The sequence below is a fragment of the Schistocerca serialis genome, chromosome 1, assembly GCF_023864345.2.
Source record: "Schistocerca serialis cubense isolate TAMUIC-IGC-003099 chromosome 1, iqSchSeri2.2, whole genome shotgun sequence".
Taxonomy (NCBI): Eukaryota; Metazoa; Arthropoda; class Insecta; order Orthoptera; family Acrididae; genus Schistocerca; species Schistocerca serialis.
This window is the reverse complement of record NC_064638.1, coordinates 1,094,209,681-1,094,225,244: the sequence shown is the minus strand read 5'-3', so window position 1 is coordinate 1,094,225,244 and position 15,564 is coordinate 1,094,209,681.

Genomic DNA, 15,564 nt, shown 5'->3' with positions numbered 1-15,564 from the left:
ACGTGTTCCAACATTTCTACGGAATCCAAACTGATCTTCCCCGAGGTCCGCTTCTACTAGTTTTTCCATTCGTCTGTAAAGAATTCGCGTTAGTATTTTGCAGCTGTGACTTATTAAACTGATAGTTCGGTAATTTTCACATCTGTCAACACCTGCTTTCTTTGGGATTGGAATTATTATATTCTTCTTGAAGTCTGTGGGTATTTCGCCTGTCTCATACATCTTGCTCACCAGATGGTAGAGTTTTGTCATGACTGGCTCTCCCAAGGCCATCAGTAGTTCTAATGGAATGTTGTCTACTCCTGGGGCCTTGTTTCGACTTAGGTCTTTCAGTGCTCTGTCAAACTCTTCACGCAGTATCTTATCTCCCATTTCATCTTCATCTATATCCTCTTCCATTTCCATAATATTGTCCTCAAGTACATCGCCCTTGTATAAACCCTCTATATACTCCTTCCACCTTTCTGCCTTCCCTTCTTTGCTTAGAACTGGGTCGCCATCTGAGCTCTTGATATTCATACAAGTGGTTCTCTTCTCTCCAAAGGTCTCTTTAATTTTCCTGTAGGCAGTATCTATCTTACCTCTAGTGAGACAAGCCTCTACATCCTTACATTTGTCCTCTAGCCATCCCTGCTTAGCCATTTTGCACTTCCTGTCGATCTCATTTTTGAGACGTTTGTATTCCTTTTTGCCTGCTTCATTTACTGCATTTTTATATTTTGTCCTTTCATCAATTAAATTCAATATTTCTTCTGTTACCCAAGGATTTCTATTAGCCCTCGTCTTTTTACCTACTTGATCCTCTGCTGCCTTCACTACTTCATCCCACAGACCTACCCATTCTTCTTCTACTGTGTTTCTTTCCCCCATTCCTGTCAATTGCTCCCTTATGCTCTCCCTGAAACTCTCTACAACCTCTGGTTCTTTCAGTTTATCCAGGTCCCATCTCCTTAAATTCCCACCTTTTTGCAGTTTCTTCAGTTTCAATCTGCAGTTCATAACCAATATATTGTGGTCGGAATCCACATCTGCCCCTGGAAATGTCTTACAGTTTAAAACCTGGTTCCTAAATCTCTGTCTTACCATTATATAATCTATCTGATACCTTTTACTATCTCCAGGATTCTTCCAGGTATACAACTTTCTTTTATGATTCTTGAACCAAGTGTTAGCTATGATTAAGTTATGCTCTGTGCAAAATTCTACAAGGCGGCTTCCTCTTTCATTTCTTCCCCCCAATCCATATTCACCTACTACGTATCCTTCTCTCCCTTTTCCTACTGACGAATTCCAGTCACCCATGACTATTAAATTTTCGTCTCCCTTCACTACCTGAATAATTTCTTTTATCTCGTCATACATTTCATCAATTTCTTCATCATCTGCAGAGCTAGTTGGCATATAAACTTGTACTACTGTAGTAGGCATGGGCTTTGTGTCTATCTTGGCCACAATAATGCGTTCACTATGCTGTTTGTAGTAGCTAACCCGCACTCCTATTTTTTTATTCATTATTAAACCTACTCCTGCATTACCCCTATTTGATTTTGTATTTATAACCCTGTAATCACCTGACCAAAAGTCTTGTTCCTCCTGCCACCGAACTTCACTAATTCCCACTATATCTAACTTTAACCTATCCATTTCCCTTTTTAAATTTTCTAACCTACCTGCCCGATTAAGGGATCTGACATTCCACGCTCCAATCCATAGAACGCCCGTTTTCTTTCTCTTGATAATGACGTCCTCTTGAGTAGTCCCCGCCCGGAGATCCGAATGGGGGACTATTTTACCTCCGGAATATTTTACCCAAGAGGACTCCATCATCATTTAATCATACAGTAAAGCTGCATGTCCTCGGGAAAAATTACAGCTGTAGTTTCCCCTTGCTTTCAGCCGTTCGCAGTACCAGCACAGCAAGGCCGTTTTGGTTAATGTTACAAGGCCAGATCAGTCAATCATCCAGACTGTTGCCCCTGCAACTACTGAAAAGGCTGCTGCCCCTCTTCAGGAACCACATGTTTGTCTGGCCTCTCAACAGATACCCCTCCGTTGTGGTTGCACCTACGGTACGGCCATCTGTATCGCTGAGGCACGCAAGCCTCCCCACCAACGGCAAGGTCCATGGTTCATGGGGGGCATTATGCATAGGGGCTTCTATTCCTTAATGCTTTTGTAGGTGATCTATTGTTCAAATATAAGGCTGTTGATACCGCCTCTGCCCAAAAATCTTTTGACAATCCGGCATCAGTTATCATGCTCCTTACCTTTTTGACAATGGTTCTATTAGCCCTTTCAGCAACCCCTTTGAGATGGGCTGTACGTTATGGTAGTTTGATGCCTGATTCCCACTTTCGTCAGAAGTGTCTTAATATATTCTCTCCTGTTATCAGACCTGATGATCCTGATGTTCTTTCCTGGTCACCTTTCGACCATATTACGATATCCCTCAAAAGTGTCACTCACTTGGTCTTTGGAACTAAGAAAATAAACATGAGTATATCATGTATAATCATCAATAAAAGTAAGAAAATAACACTCATACCTATGGATTCGCACTACATTGAGCCACATACATCTGTATGGATTAACTGTAAGACCTCTGCATATTTACTTTTACTAGTCTTAAAAGGTAGCCTCAATTGTTTTCATTTTACGCATATCTCACAAAGGTCCTTGGGTACACTATAATTCTGTATTCCCTTTACCACATCCCTTATTAAAGACATACTCTTTCTATTTAGGTGTCCAAGTCTGCAGTGCCATAAAAACATTCCTCTGAGTATATTGAATAACTAACATGTCTATGTTTATTGTCAGTGGTATCGAACTTAAAAATACCCCATTCGTTACTTGCTGTAGTTATAACTTCACCATTTTCGTTGATTACCTTTGCTCCATGCATGTCAAAAGTGACTGTATTTCCCTTTTTGACAATTTCCCATACAGACAGTAGGTTAGTCATAACATTTTTTACATAATGAACATCATATGCTGTAACCATATTGAGTTTGTCATTTACACTTGCATGTAGGTCTAGTTTCCCAGCCAAATGACATTGGAGGTTGCTGCCATCAACAGTACATATTCCCATATGAGTCTTATATTGGTCCCTCTCTCTGGGCTATTAGCAACATACCTCTTTTGCTGCATGTCTGACCTTGGGTTTACTTTTTCTCTACACTGAGATGCAAATATGCCCCTTCTTCTGACATCTATACCACCTCACTGATTTCTTCCTTTTGCTTTTTGAATAAAGAGCAGATGCAGTTCCTTTCTCCAATATATGTCGGCTTGAAGTACTCTTTACATCCTGTACGATTTTCATTTTACACTGTCGCCTGAGCTTTCCAGCCCCATAATCATATGCGCTTACCTTTTGGGCAGTCCTGCCAACTGTAGTGTCCCTATCCATTTGTCATCAATTTCAAACCCAATGTTTGTCAGTCGGTTCAACGTGGCTATTATTTTGTCGACAAATTGTCTACACTCTTGCATTTGTCCAGCTGAGTGGTAATTAACTCATGTAATAATCTTACTTTTCTTATAAGACCTCCATCCTCAAATGCAGTTCGTAATTCGTCCCAGCCTTCTTTCGCTGTTGCAGCTTTTTCAGTGTGAACATAATTCACTAAGTCAACCAGTAATATTAACTTTGATTTTACTTGCTTAGCTTTACTTGAATAATTCTGATCAGTGGATTTCATTGTCCCATAAAACACATCCCATAGGTCGTCCAAACATAAATATGCTTCTATTTCAAATTTACACATTCCATGGTTTTCGTGAACCGTAAGTCTTTCAATCTGTAGAATTTGTGCCACACTCATTTTAACGGTAACTTTGATCCTTCTTAACATAAGGAATAATACCAAAGAATAATACAAAAGAGATGCATTCATCTTGTAAGGATAACTCGTACTTCACACAAGTGCAATACTTGGAAGTTTTTCATACTTTCTCACTACTATATTATGGATATGCATATTCCAAATGCATCACTGTGCCCACAACCTACTAGAGTCGACACAGTTGAATAAGTAATAGTGAGTAAAAGACGTTTAGTGCCAGCAACTATTTTAGCACTTCCAGGTAAAATACGTCGCTCACAACAATCAAGGAACATTACATTAGACACATAAAACTCAGAGCATACAACAGCACCAGAGAGGTCCATTTTATTTCACCTGATGCATTGTGCTCACTAAATACATTGTCACACAATTCCAACAAAGAAGTACACCAGACTTTGCTATTTACTGAAATGTATCCGTCCAAGACCTTTTTCCAAATAAACAATTAGGTATTTTTCTTTCATAGTATTGTTTTGTCCTTTCTGTAGTTTCCCAATTTCATCACAATTATTAATTGACATAAAAATCACATTAAGCTCTTCTGTTTCAGAAACCATCACCTATTCATTTAATCAAATGATAAACTTTTATTACATGCATCAACACATGAATCATTTGGCTCCTTAACTCAAATTAATTAAAGGTTTTTGGAAGTATAAAATAGTTTTTTTTCATTATCAATCTGTTTATAATATTGTTTGGCCCAGTTTCACTTCCATCAACATATCTTTCACCACTTACCCATCATAAATTTCTCCAACACAAGATGTGTGGAGTTCTGAATTTCCCAGAGTGATCCATTGATGTATGCACAGACCATTGTATAATGCCTATTTTTGTAGTATTAGTCTGGCTGAAATAATTATGTCAAATTTTCATAGCTTTCTATCCATTTCCATCAATTGTTGGTCATTTTCAGAAACAATAAAAGGAAATAGCCTGTAGACATAACTCTGACTACTCATCAGAATCAAAGTATATAAAAGAGCTGGAAATTTTTCTTGCAACATGTGGCACAATTATAAACAGTTTTATTTTATTTGATATGATTTTTATTCGTTGTTTTAAATACAAATTCCCGTGAATATTTCCCATTTAAAGATCGAAAAGCCCCAGTTAGATAAGTAATAACAATTTATTAGGAATTATGGTTACAATACAGCCATCGTAGCAGACAGGATACACAACAACAACCAAAGGCAGAGAAAAAACACATGCATCAAAGCAAAGTGAAAATTAGTCATGACACAAGTATTTCATACTTGAACAATCCCCTTCAATTTAATAACTCCACTCAGAGATGTAAAAATTGACTCGTTTTTAGCACTTTATTATGAGCACAAATATTGAAGCCTCATGTATCTCCCAATTTCATTATATCCTTCTTGATACTTGGTCAACTGAACTGCACAGTCATAATTCCTTTAGTGAAGATATCTGTCATGTTTTCCTTGGAGCTGATATACTTGATATCTAGATGTCCATCATTATACAGTGTAATATGAAGTTGTATTTATCATTCACATTCAGAAGACGGACCTGAGAATACATCTGAGTACCAGAGCTATGTAAATTTAGCAAATACTGTAAAGGGAAAATATCTAAGTTGCTAAAAATTAAACATTCACGATGGAAATCTGTGCATTTTATGTTTTATAATACCAATAGTGACCGAAATAAGTACAACGAACGAAGAAAAACGCATAAATGAGTCTGAGTGTGCAGTAATCACGTCACATCATGGTTACTAACACACTTTAGGAGAAAACCTTTTATGTGGGTAACATACAAGGAAGGGAACTGTCTGTCTAAAAGCAAAGTGTCACATCATTATAGTTGTGTGAATGGTGAATATAAACAGAAAATATGTACAAATTGTGATATTCACATAGGCAAAAACTCGTAAAGAAAGGCAACAGAAAAATGATGATCAGAATGTTAATAAATGAATACATTTACCTGAAAAATTAGGTGCTGAATTTAAGTGATGTCCTAGGTTCATAACAAAAGGATTCAAATTAAGCTAAAAATACATCACTTCACTGGAATCTATCAATTAAGTGTGCAATGCATGATTCTGATAAACAAAGACGCGTTTCTCGTTAACACTAGAACACTACAAATAATGTGGATTATGCAGCGTCAGTGACAAATATATTCGACGTCCTGGAAAACTATAAAGAAAGAGGAACAGCCAAACAGCTACAAATACAGTCCACTCCATTACACCTGAATTAAATACATATTGGAGAAGGTAAAGCATCAAGCCAAAAGCACAGCACTAAACAAAGACAAAATAGTAAACAAAGGGACATCCGTATGTGTTCATCAGGTGGGATCCCTTCGGAACCAATGTGCACAGCTACTGTGGGTTAATACAAGCAGAAAGGAATTCAGCAATCAGTCAAGACTGAGTCTGCACTTTATTGCAGATCCATATTTCAGCTACAGTATAGCTACCATCAGTGCTAGAAAATGTACGAAAATACAAAGGAATCAGATACTGAATGGCACAAAACGAGATCTATATGGCAGTTATATAGAACAGGAGACTCCATAGTAAGTATCATACTGTACAAAGTGAACCGTACAGGCTTGTAATTACACATGTTATTACACAGCCTTTCCATTTACAACTTCAAATTGAGACTGATGTTTACAGACCTACACAAAAACCTACAGCATACTTAACAGAGGATAAACAGTGCCCACTACACCAATGATATCTAAGACTAGTAGTTAAAACAAATTTTGTATTAAACTAAAAGTAGATGACAATTATAGTAAAATAACAGTTTTATAATAAACAGATGACAAGGTAGGGTGGGACCAATATAATGGCTTACAAGGGGATGGTTAAGACATCACAAAAATAGCATTTTGGTGTGCGTTGGAGAAGGCATGAGAAAATTACAGTAGATATTTTCCAAGTTACGAATGGCACACCAGAAAGAGCACAGAACGATAATACGATGGTCGAGGTGTCTAGGCCCAATGCGGAAACTTTTTTCATTCTCCGTTTTTACTTTATGTACACTGCAAATAAAACAAAATAATCTTCAATATATTTTTTATTATTTTCATAAATAGTATGAAAAGGCAAATTTTGTATTGAACTTACAGTATCTACAGGGATCCTGCCAATACATTACCAAGAAACGATTTTAAGGGGAGTGATCTGTGAACACCAGGAGAAACCTTGAAAAAATTGTCAGTTTTCTTAACAGTGTTACTCAAAGAATAAGATTTGTAAGCCCATATAATGCTTACCATCTTTTGGAAGAATTTTTATGTATGAACCGCAGCTTTACTCTCACACTTTTTTAAATTGTATTTTCTTGTTGCAACTTTAATAAATCACGCTAATTATATATGTACATCATAGTTACACATTATTCAAAATACAAACAAAGAAGGGGGCTTGTTTTTTAAGTTCTGTACACTATTATCTTTAAAACAGACTACTGAAAAGATGGTGCTATCATAAGTTGTGGTACAAAACAATAAAGTATGATTATCAAAAATTTTCGAAATGAATTTAGGTTTTTTTCTTCAAAAAAGAATTTCATTTTCAAAGTTATGTCACAAGAGTACTACTTTTTAGTTAAGCATGTTTTAAGACAGCACAGAAAATTTCAGCACTCTACCTTCAATAGTTTTCAGCCGAAGTGTACCAGAACATTAAATAATTTAACTTTTGGGAAATAAAAGTTAAAGTTAAAACTTTCTTTTTCTATTAAACGTCCATGGCACTAATGCACTCCAAATACATATTTATGTTGTTTCCTTTGTTGTTCTTCCTGCATTGCACCATCATTGAAACATAGAACAGCATCTAGCACACTTATTTTCAAAGCATTTAGTCCAACTAGAACAGTTTTTGGTATCTGTTTCCATACACAATTGCTGAAACTTTCATTTGGGTTTTGAGTCCTAACATGTAAACTTTTCTCTGATAATCTTGAGTCTCTAAGATCCCCATATATAGGTTTTATAACTCCATTACAGCAAATGGCAAAGGATGTTGGTGTTTGTAGGTCTCACCTTGAATAACAGTCCTCTGGTAGCCACACCATGAATCACTGCCAAGTGGGCAAAGTGCATGACATTGGTTGTGGAGGATTTATTAAATAATGTTGAGAGGCACCCACATGCCTTGCTCATACTGTGGCATCAAGCAGTCAGGCCTGCAAGATGAGTGGTCAGCCAAGCGAGTGGATTCATTCTTATTTATCGAGCAACATGAGCTCTAGTACTCACAATTAAGTTACAAATTATTCTCCTGTTTGAATATTAGGCAACGGAAAAGGATAATGCACTTATGACTATTAGTAATTTACACAACCCTGACTGTTCACTACACGTTGACAATACCACATTTTCTTTCTTACCCAACGACTTTGATCAACACGTGGCCATCGCACTGAATATGAATGGCACACACATTATAAATTCTGGATATCATGACAACATAGTATTCAAAGGAAAAGGCCACCAATCTTTTTCTTTTCACTATCTTTTTTATTCCGATAAATTCTATAACCTAAACGCACCATTACATTTTCTACAACAATTGCACATGAGAAACTCCGCCCAGTGGGCATGGCTTTACATTGGTGATTGTCTATCTTATGGTCTCGTAATTATCTAATACTACAGTGCACTTTCTGGATAGGATGGTGGATCTTTTGCTATAGCTCACACTTCGACTCTCACACCCATCATCACGAAAATTTACTCCAGACCGAGCGGTACAAAAAGGAACATGCATAACCCACTGCCTCTGAACCTATCTTGCTACTCTCCCATGCAAACCACACATACTTAAATTACATGAAATACACCACACTGGGAACATGCAATACGACACAAGGAATAGTCTCAATGTTATAATTACATCACTTTCAGCTTTCCCACTTCAATTAGCATTCATCCCAGTTTCACACGACACTGTCTCACTTCGTAACTTTTCTTTCCTACTATGAACTCTGGAGGATATATGCACGTCTTCCTGTGCAATGCAAGCCAAGTGGCGTTGCTGGATAGATGGCTGACTCACCTTGCTTCACTCTCAGAGTATTATAGTTTGAATTAAGCGTCACACAGAAACATAACATGCAAAGTAATATTAAGAACATATTCATCAGACATGCGAGTCCTCAACTGATACCATGGACGAGTACTTCTACTTATCCTTTGTCTCATACACAGATTGAGACTCACACAGTAATCACCACGTGGAAGTACTCGTCTCTAATTTCAAGTCCTGCACACTCCATTTCTTAAATATTTCCAACTTATAGTATATACGCCAGTAATTCAGCTTAACTTATGCACACAGAAGTATTTCAACCGATTGCTACACGTGGTATCATTGTGACCGTTGGTCACTTCTGAAGATTACTACGATCCCCTTAATATTATCTGCCTGACATTTAATTCTCCCCACAAAAGTTCCTGAAATAGAGAAATTATTATTCCAAACTACTCTTAAGTATTCCACATGCATACCATTCTCACCACTCTTTTGTCTTTACGGAGCACACCTAAGACAGATTTTACCAACACAAGATCCAGCGCCAGAGTGCTGAAAACATGGCCGTTCTTCAGGTCATGTCACACCTCTGCCGAAGTGGGGGAGCACCTTCCTACCGTATTGGTCAGCCACATTTCAGGTGCTCAAAGCTCCGGTATATTTAATCTCTTTGTTTCCACCAAAGGTGACCAAAGGACCGTCTCAAAGATGATGATATATTCACATTCACTATCTGTGGTTAGCAGACGACCATACATTCATTCATTTCACAGAACTCACCAAATTGGATGTAGGGATTTATTTTGTGGGAGTGCACATGTGATCAATTAAATAAATTGCCCTTCTTTCCTACACTGGTATCCGGCTTTGGTGTATTAAGTGAAATTGAGTTATTATTACAAAAAATATGTTGTTCTGACAAGAATAACGAAGAATGTTGTACCTGTTTTCAATGTCAGGCGGTACTGTACCCTTTCAATGTAGCCCACACTGTCTTTTTCATTCTCTCAAGATCATTTTTATTTTGTCTTATGGCTTGTCCATAATAATACTGCAACCTCTCTATTTCTTCACTTGTAAGCTGATGATGTCCTCTAATGCACTTACCTTCAGCTAATTTCTTTCCCTTCAAATTCCTCTTCAAGTTCTTAGAGAGGACAGATATAGCTGAAAAATCTAAGTTCACTACCCACTTAACAGAAGGCAGAAACAGAGTTCCACGTTTGACCTTCTCGAGGTTGCTATATGGAGGTGAGATGGACAGATTTATGGGCCTCCTTGAGGAAATCGAAATTTTTTGTCATTTGGTGTCTTAGCAAGCAGCAGTAAGAAGCATCCTTATTGGGAACTTTTTAAAAGGTATGTTTTTTGCCTAGCATGTTCTCCTCTGTGTGGTAAAGCTTTGTAATTTATCAAATGAGAAGAAAATTTGTGGTTACAGAATTGTGTTCTTTTTCCTGTAAATATGCATTATTTTCAAAAATAATGTCATTAATGTCAATTCTGGTAATTGTACATTTAACTGAATTATCAATAAACATTTTTAGGGAACATGACAATGCAATTCATACAAATTTTACATCTAGGTTATTAGCATGTAGTCTATGGTGTTTTATACAAGTCATTGAAGAACAAATAAAAAATAAAAATAATAATCGTAATATGCTTACACTAAGCATTTAATCATGGTCATATGTTATGAAAAATAGTTTAAACATTATTTTGAAACTATATGCTTTATAGCAGGATTAGTGGTGAATCCACTAAGTCATTATATCAGTAGAACTTCATCTTGTCATCTGTTTAATGGAAAATTGTTATTTTACTGTAAATCTTATTAGTCTATTTCTATTTTAATTTTTGTTCCTCATTGCTATGTTGTTCTAGTCTAATGTATAGAAAATAGGAGAAAATGGTAGTGTTGGAATTTTTGTTGAACGTGGTCTGAAATTCACAAAAGTTGATATAAGCTGATTTTTTTCCCAATTAGATTGTGTTCAGCTCCATAAAAGTGAGAGGCCAGGATATGACAGTTTTATATCTTTATAAGTCACCAAATTTAGCTGTAGAAATATTCTTCAAAAATTTGAACTTATAGTGAAAAAAGTATTAAAGGAAATAGGAAATACCAATATCTGTCGTGACTTAGGTGTAGAAATGGCAAATACTGATAATGAAGTTTCAAGTTTCTTTAATACTCTAAGGCACTATATTTATTCTGTATGAATGAAAGTGCTATTCACAAAGGATGCTGATTAGAAAATTTTATTTTTAACTAGTTCAGTGACATGTTTAATGTTAGTCTTGTAGATTGATGTTTTTCTAACAACAAATTATTACACATTACACTCTGCAGCAGTTAAGTTGCACCAATAATTCTCCCTATGAAGAAGATATAATGACTTGAGTGAGAGGCCAGAGGGATGGGTTTGTAAATTTGTTTGCTGCTAGACTACTCTGCTACCCACATATAAGAAGCGCCACTGAACCGGACCAATTGAAAGATTTCAATATGTCTCCAAAAAAAGAAATTGGAAACAGATATGAGTTGACTGGCAGTTGTCCCAATGAACTACTTGGTAAGTAGCTGTTAGTGAAATGGTCTTTTAAGTGGAAATTAGCACATCCATATGTCATAAAAGAGGTAAAAAATTCTCCAACTCTTATACTATACATAGTCACTGGCTATATAACTACATTATCAAAAAACTATTCATTTGATCTGTCAAACTTAAGCACTCGTTTTTAACGAATTTACACAGTTTTTAATTTCTCAAAATCACTAAAAACTTCTAAGTTGTACCAATTTTAAAAAAATCTCCCCAACACTATCAACCAGTCTCAATAGGTCCAACAGTTTCCAAAACATTTGAAATTCTTTTACACAATCTACTAGTTGATTATATTGAATATAATTGCCTCCTTTCAAAGAATAAGTTTGGGAACAGATGGGGGAAAGTACCACTTCAACAGTTATTGACTTTGCAAGGCAAATAATCACAGCTTTAGAATGAGATCTCATACATATTAAGTGACCAAAGTAAATCCTTTGATAGTATTCCTTATGAAATATTGAGTGAGAAGCTTGAATTTGATAGAGTACATCATACATCAATAAAAGTAATTGATTCATACTTAACTAATAGAAAACGATATGTCTCCGTGAAAAAAAGACTTTCTCAACTGAAAATAATTGATGCAAGGTTACCATAGGGATTAGTCGTTGGCCCATTTTTTTCATAACTGCAACCAACGATTTGCCACATCGTTTCCTCACTCTGTGATTTGTTGTGCAGATAATACAACAATAATTATCACCCTTCAAGGTATGTTGCAAGGCTAAAAAGATGTTAATTTTTAATATAATTAAAACTGGAGTGTCAAGAGTTATACCCTGAGCGACGAACCCAAATGGCGTTGCTTGCATGTTGTTTCTATGACGTCACTTCGTCTACAATAGATTATTTAATTTCAATCGCTGTAATGTCACGTACAACTGGCTCTCTATACTCCTAACCCCGTCAATGAGCTTCATTTACAATTAGCATCGACGTAATTTAATGAATAATCGTAATTTTAATGTATTAACCTTTTGGAATCGGCAGCTACAGACTACCTATACACCAGCGCTTTCCTCGATTTTTTTCTGACGTGGTCGGTCACACAGCAGTCGTTCACAAAAACGCAGGTCGGCAGCACTGTTCTGTGCACCCTACAATGTATTTCTCTGCCAGCAGTAACACAGTTACTGAATAATAAATTGAGCACTTTTTGAAGTGTTCCTAGACAAAACATTTTATTTGGATAATGCAGAAAATAGATGGCTAATCTAACTCTGTTATCGTAACACAGCGTTGATTGGGGGATTAATGCTAGGTAGAACAGTGCTGTACTATCTGTACACAGTCGCACTTCCTACCTTACACACTTTGCTGTGCATTAATGGACTCCAGCAGTCAGTGGTCTTAAAGGCAGACAACCTCAGCAATATCCGACGAGAGCATGGATCGCTTAGTGTGAGGTATCCTACATGAATGATTGACTAATTCTACAAAGATCAGTCATCAATACTGAAGGAACAAATTTTGTTCCACATTTCTGAAAGAAATGTGAACGCATTGACATTTGAAATTTTAATTCCTTTTAGAAAGCTTTAGATGACTTTACTGACTTGTATTTTGACTGACAAGTTACACGCATGAATGAAGTTTTGTTTCTCTGTGAACTGAGATACAACATGCAAATGTGAACTGAAATTTTAATACTCTTAGTATGGACACTTTTTTGACCAAAAATGCAGTGAATTGATTTTAAATTTAATTTATTCTTTGCAATATCTTTACCATATTTTGCAACTCAACAAAAGATAAGTTTAAACAATTGACCTATAAAAGGGTGACCATACTATTTTTCCACTAATAGTCCTGCTCTGAAAGCGCATGTAACATTGTAATGTAAGAAAGTATAAGACGACATGTTTTTGTCTTTATACGGTGCTAGAAATACACTTGATAGTAGTATTGATATTTAAACTGAATTTGCTTTAGGAAAGAAGAATTATTTTTGAGGTAAAACAACTTTACAAGAAATCCAATAATTTGTTCTACATTACTACTAAATTGATCAGAAATTGCAATTACTGGCAAGTGGTTTTCTGAAAAAATCTGAAAGTTGTGTAACAAAAGTTTTCTGCCTTGTCTTTTGTCATTACAAGTCGAGACACTGTAGCTGAGGTGGAATGGCGACTGGATGATGTCGTCATGTCTCCAAACTGGTAGTCGTTCTTACATGTATGCTTTTGTGCATTTCTACGTTATCATGCCCTGTTTAGCATATGCCATGTTGCCATCATTTCGGTCGGAAATTCTTGCACTCCAAAAGTTTGTGTTCCAGATATGACATATCCTATCATCTAAAACTACACACATCAAAAAAAATTTTGCATCAGCCTGATTGCCAGACCTCCTGAAGATAGACGTTGACTGTGGATACCGTAGAACAGACACAGCCCCTTTGACTGTTCAGAGATGTCACTAAACCCAGCCAAAGATGTAAACAACCATGCATTAGCAGAGCCTATTAGATGGAAGGGGTCCAACAGCCGATCAGTTCCAGTCATTCCACCAGGAACAAGGTACATGGCTCATCTTTTCTGTAGTTCAACCATGCCTAGACTGTCAATATCGCGGTTCGATCGCATCTGCATTGTTACTTTGTGGCAGGAAGCGCTCTCAACAAGGGAAGTATCCAGGCGTCTCAGAGTGAACCAAAGCGATGTTGTTCTGACATGAAGAGACACAGAGGCACAGGAACTGTCGATGACATGCCTCGCTCAGGCCGCCCATGGGCTACTACTGCAGTGCATGACCGCCACCTATGGATTGTGGCTCGGAGGAATACTACAGCAACGCCACCATGTTGAATGATGCTTTTCGTGCAGCCACAGTACGTCGTGTTACGACTCAAACTGTGTGCAATATGTTGCACAATGCACAACTTCGCTTCCGACGTCCATGGCGAAGTCCATCTTTGCAACCACGATACTATACAGCGCGGTACAGATGGGCCCAACAACATGCCGAATGGACCTCTCAGGACTGACATCACGTTTTCTTCACTGCTGAGTGTCGCATATGCCTTCAACCAGACAATCGTTGGATACGTGTTTGGAGGCAACCCCATCAGGCTGAACACCTTAGACACACTGTCCAGCGAGTGCAGCAAAGTGGAGGTTCCCTGCTGTTTTGGGGTGGCATTATGTGGGGTCGACGTACTCCCCTGGTGGTCATGCCACGACGACTACAGGCATCCATCAATGCAAGAGGACGTGCTACTGTGATAGAGGTACCAGTGTGTACAGCAATCTGGACCACCACCTTCTGAAGGTCTCATTGTATAGTGCTACAACATGTAACGTGTGGATTTCATGAGCAATAAAATGGGCGGAAATGATGCTAATGTTGATCTCTATTCCAATTTTCTGTATGGGTTCTGGAACTCTCGGCACCGAGGTGATGCCAAACTTTTTTTATGTGTGTATTATCTTCAAACTTGATGCCACTCTCATTTAAACAAGCCATCTTAATTTTTCTGTATGAGAATGGATTTACGTTCTCACATGTGCACCTACCACATGGGACTCTCCGCCTTCTGACTACTGCTTCAGATCCAACTTTTGTTAGCGCTTTTTTGCATATGGCACTAACAATGCGTGAGGCCACTCAACCCAGATGCTTGTACATTTTTTTATGAATTGAACATTAAAACTACGAACTCGACAACCTATTACGTTTTCGACAAAACAGTTATTGAGTGTGTTAAACTAATTAACAAAAACTATATTTAGGAAATCGACATTTTGTCTTTAATTACCAGTGGCGGCTCCAGTGTAAGAGTGCAAGAGCACGTGAACACCCTAACTTTCGACACCTTGCGGATTTATTAATAATTTTTCTTTGACTGCTGTTAACGTAACATAGACGCTACAATCTGAAAGATACAGCACATAAACCTACCACATTCCTCTCGACTCGATTAAGCTTGGCATCAGGGTCGTAGGCACATCTTCAGTTGTGCGCGTTTTAACGGGTTTCTGAGCATGCGCTGTTCGTGTGGCGTCATTGCCTTACGGGTAAAATATGTATGGATTTGACAAATAATGTACACGGCTCATGG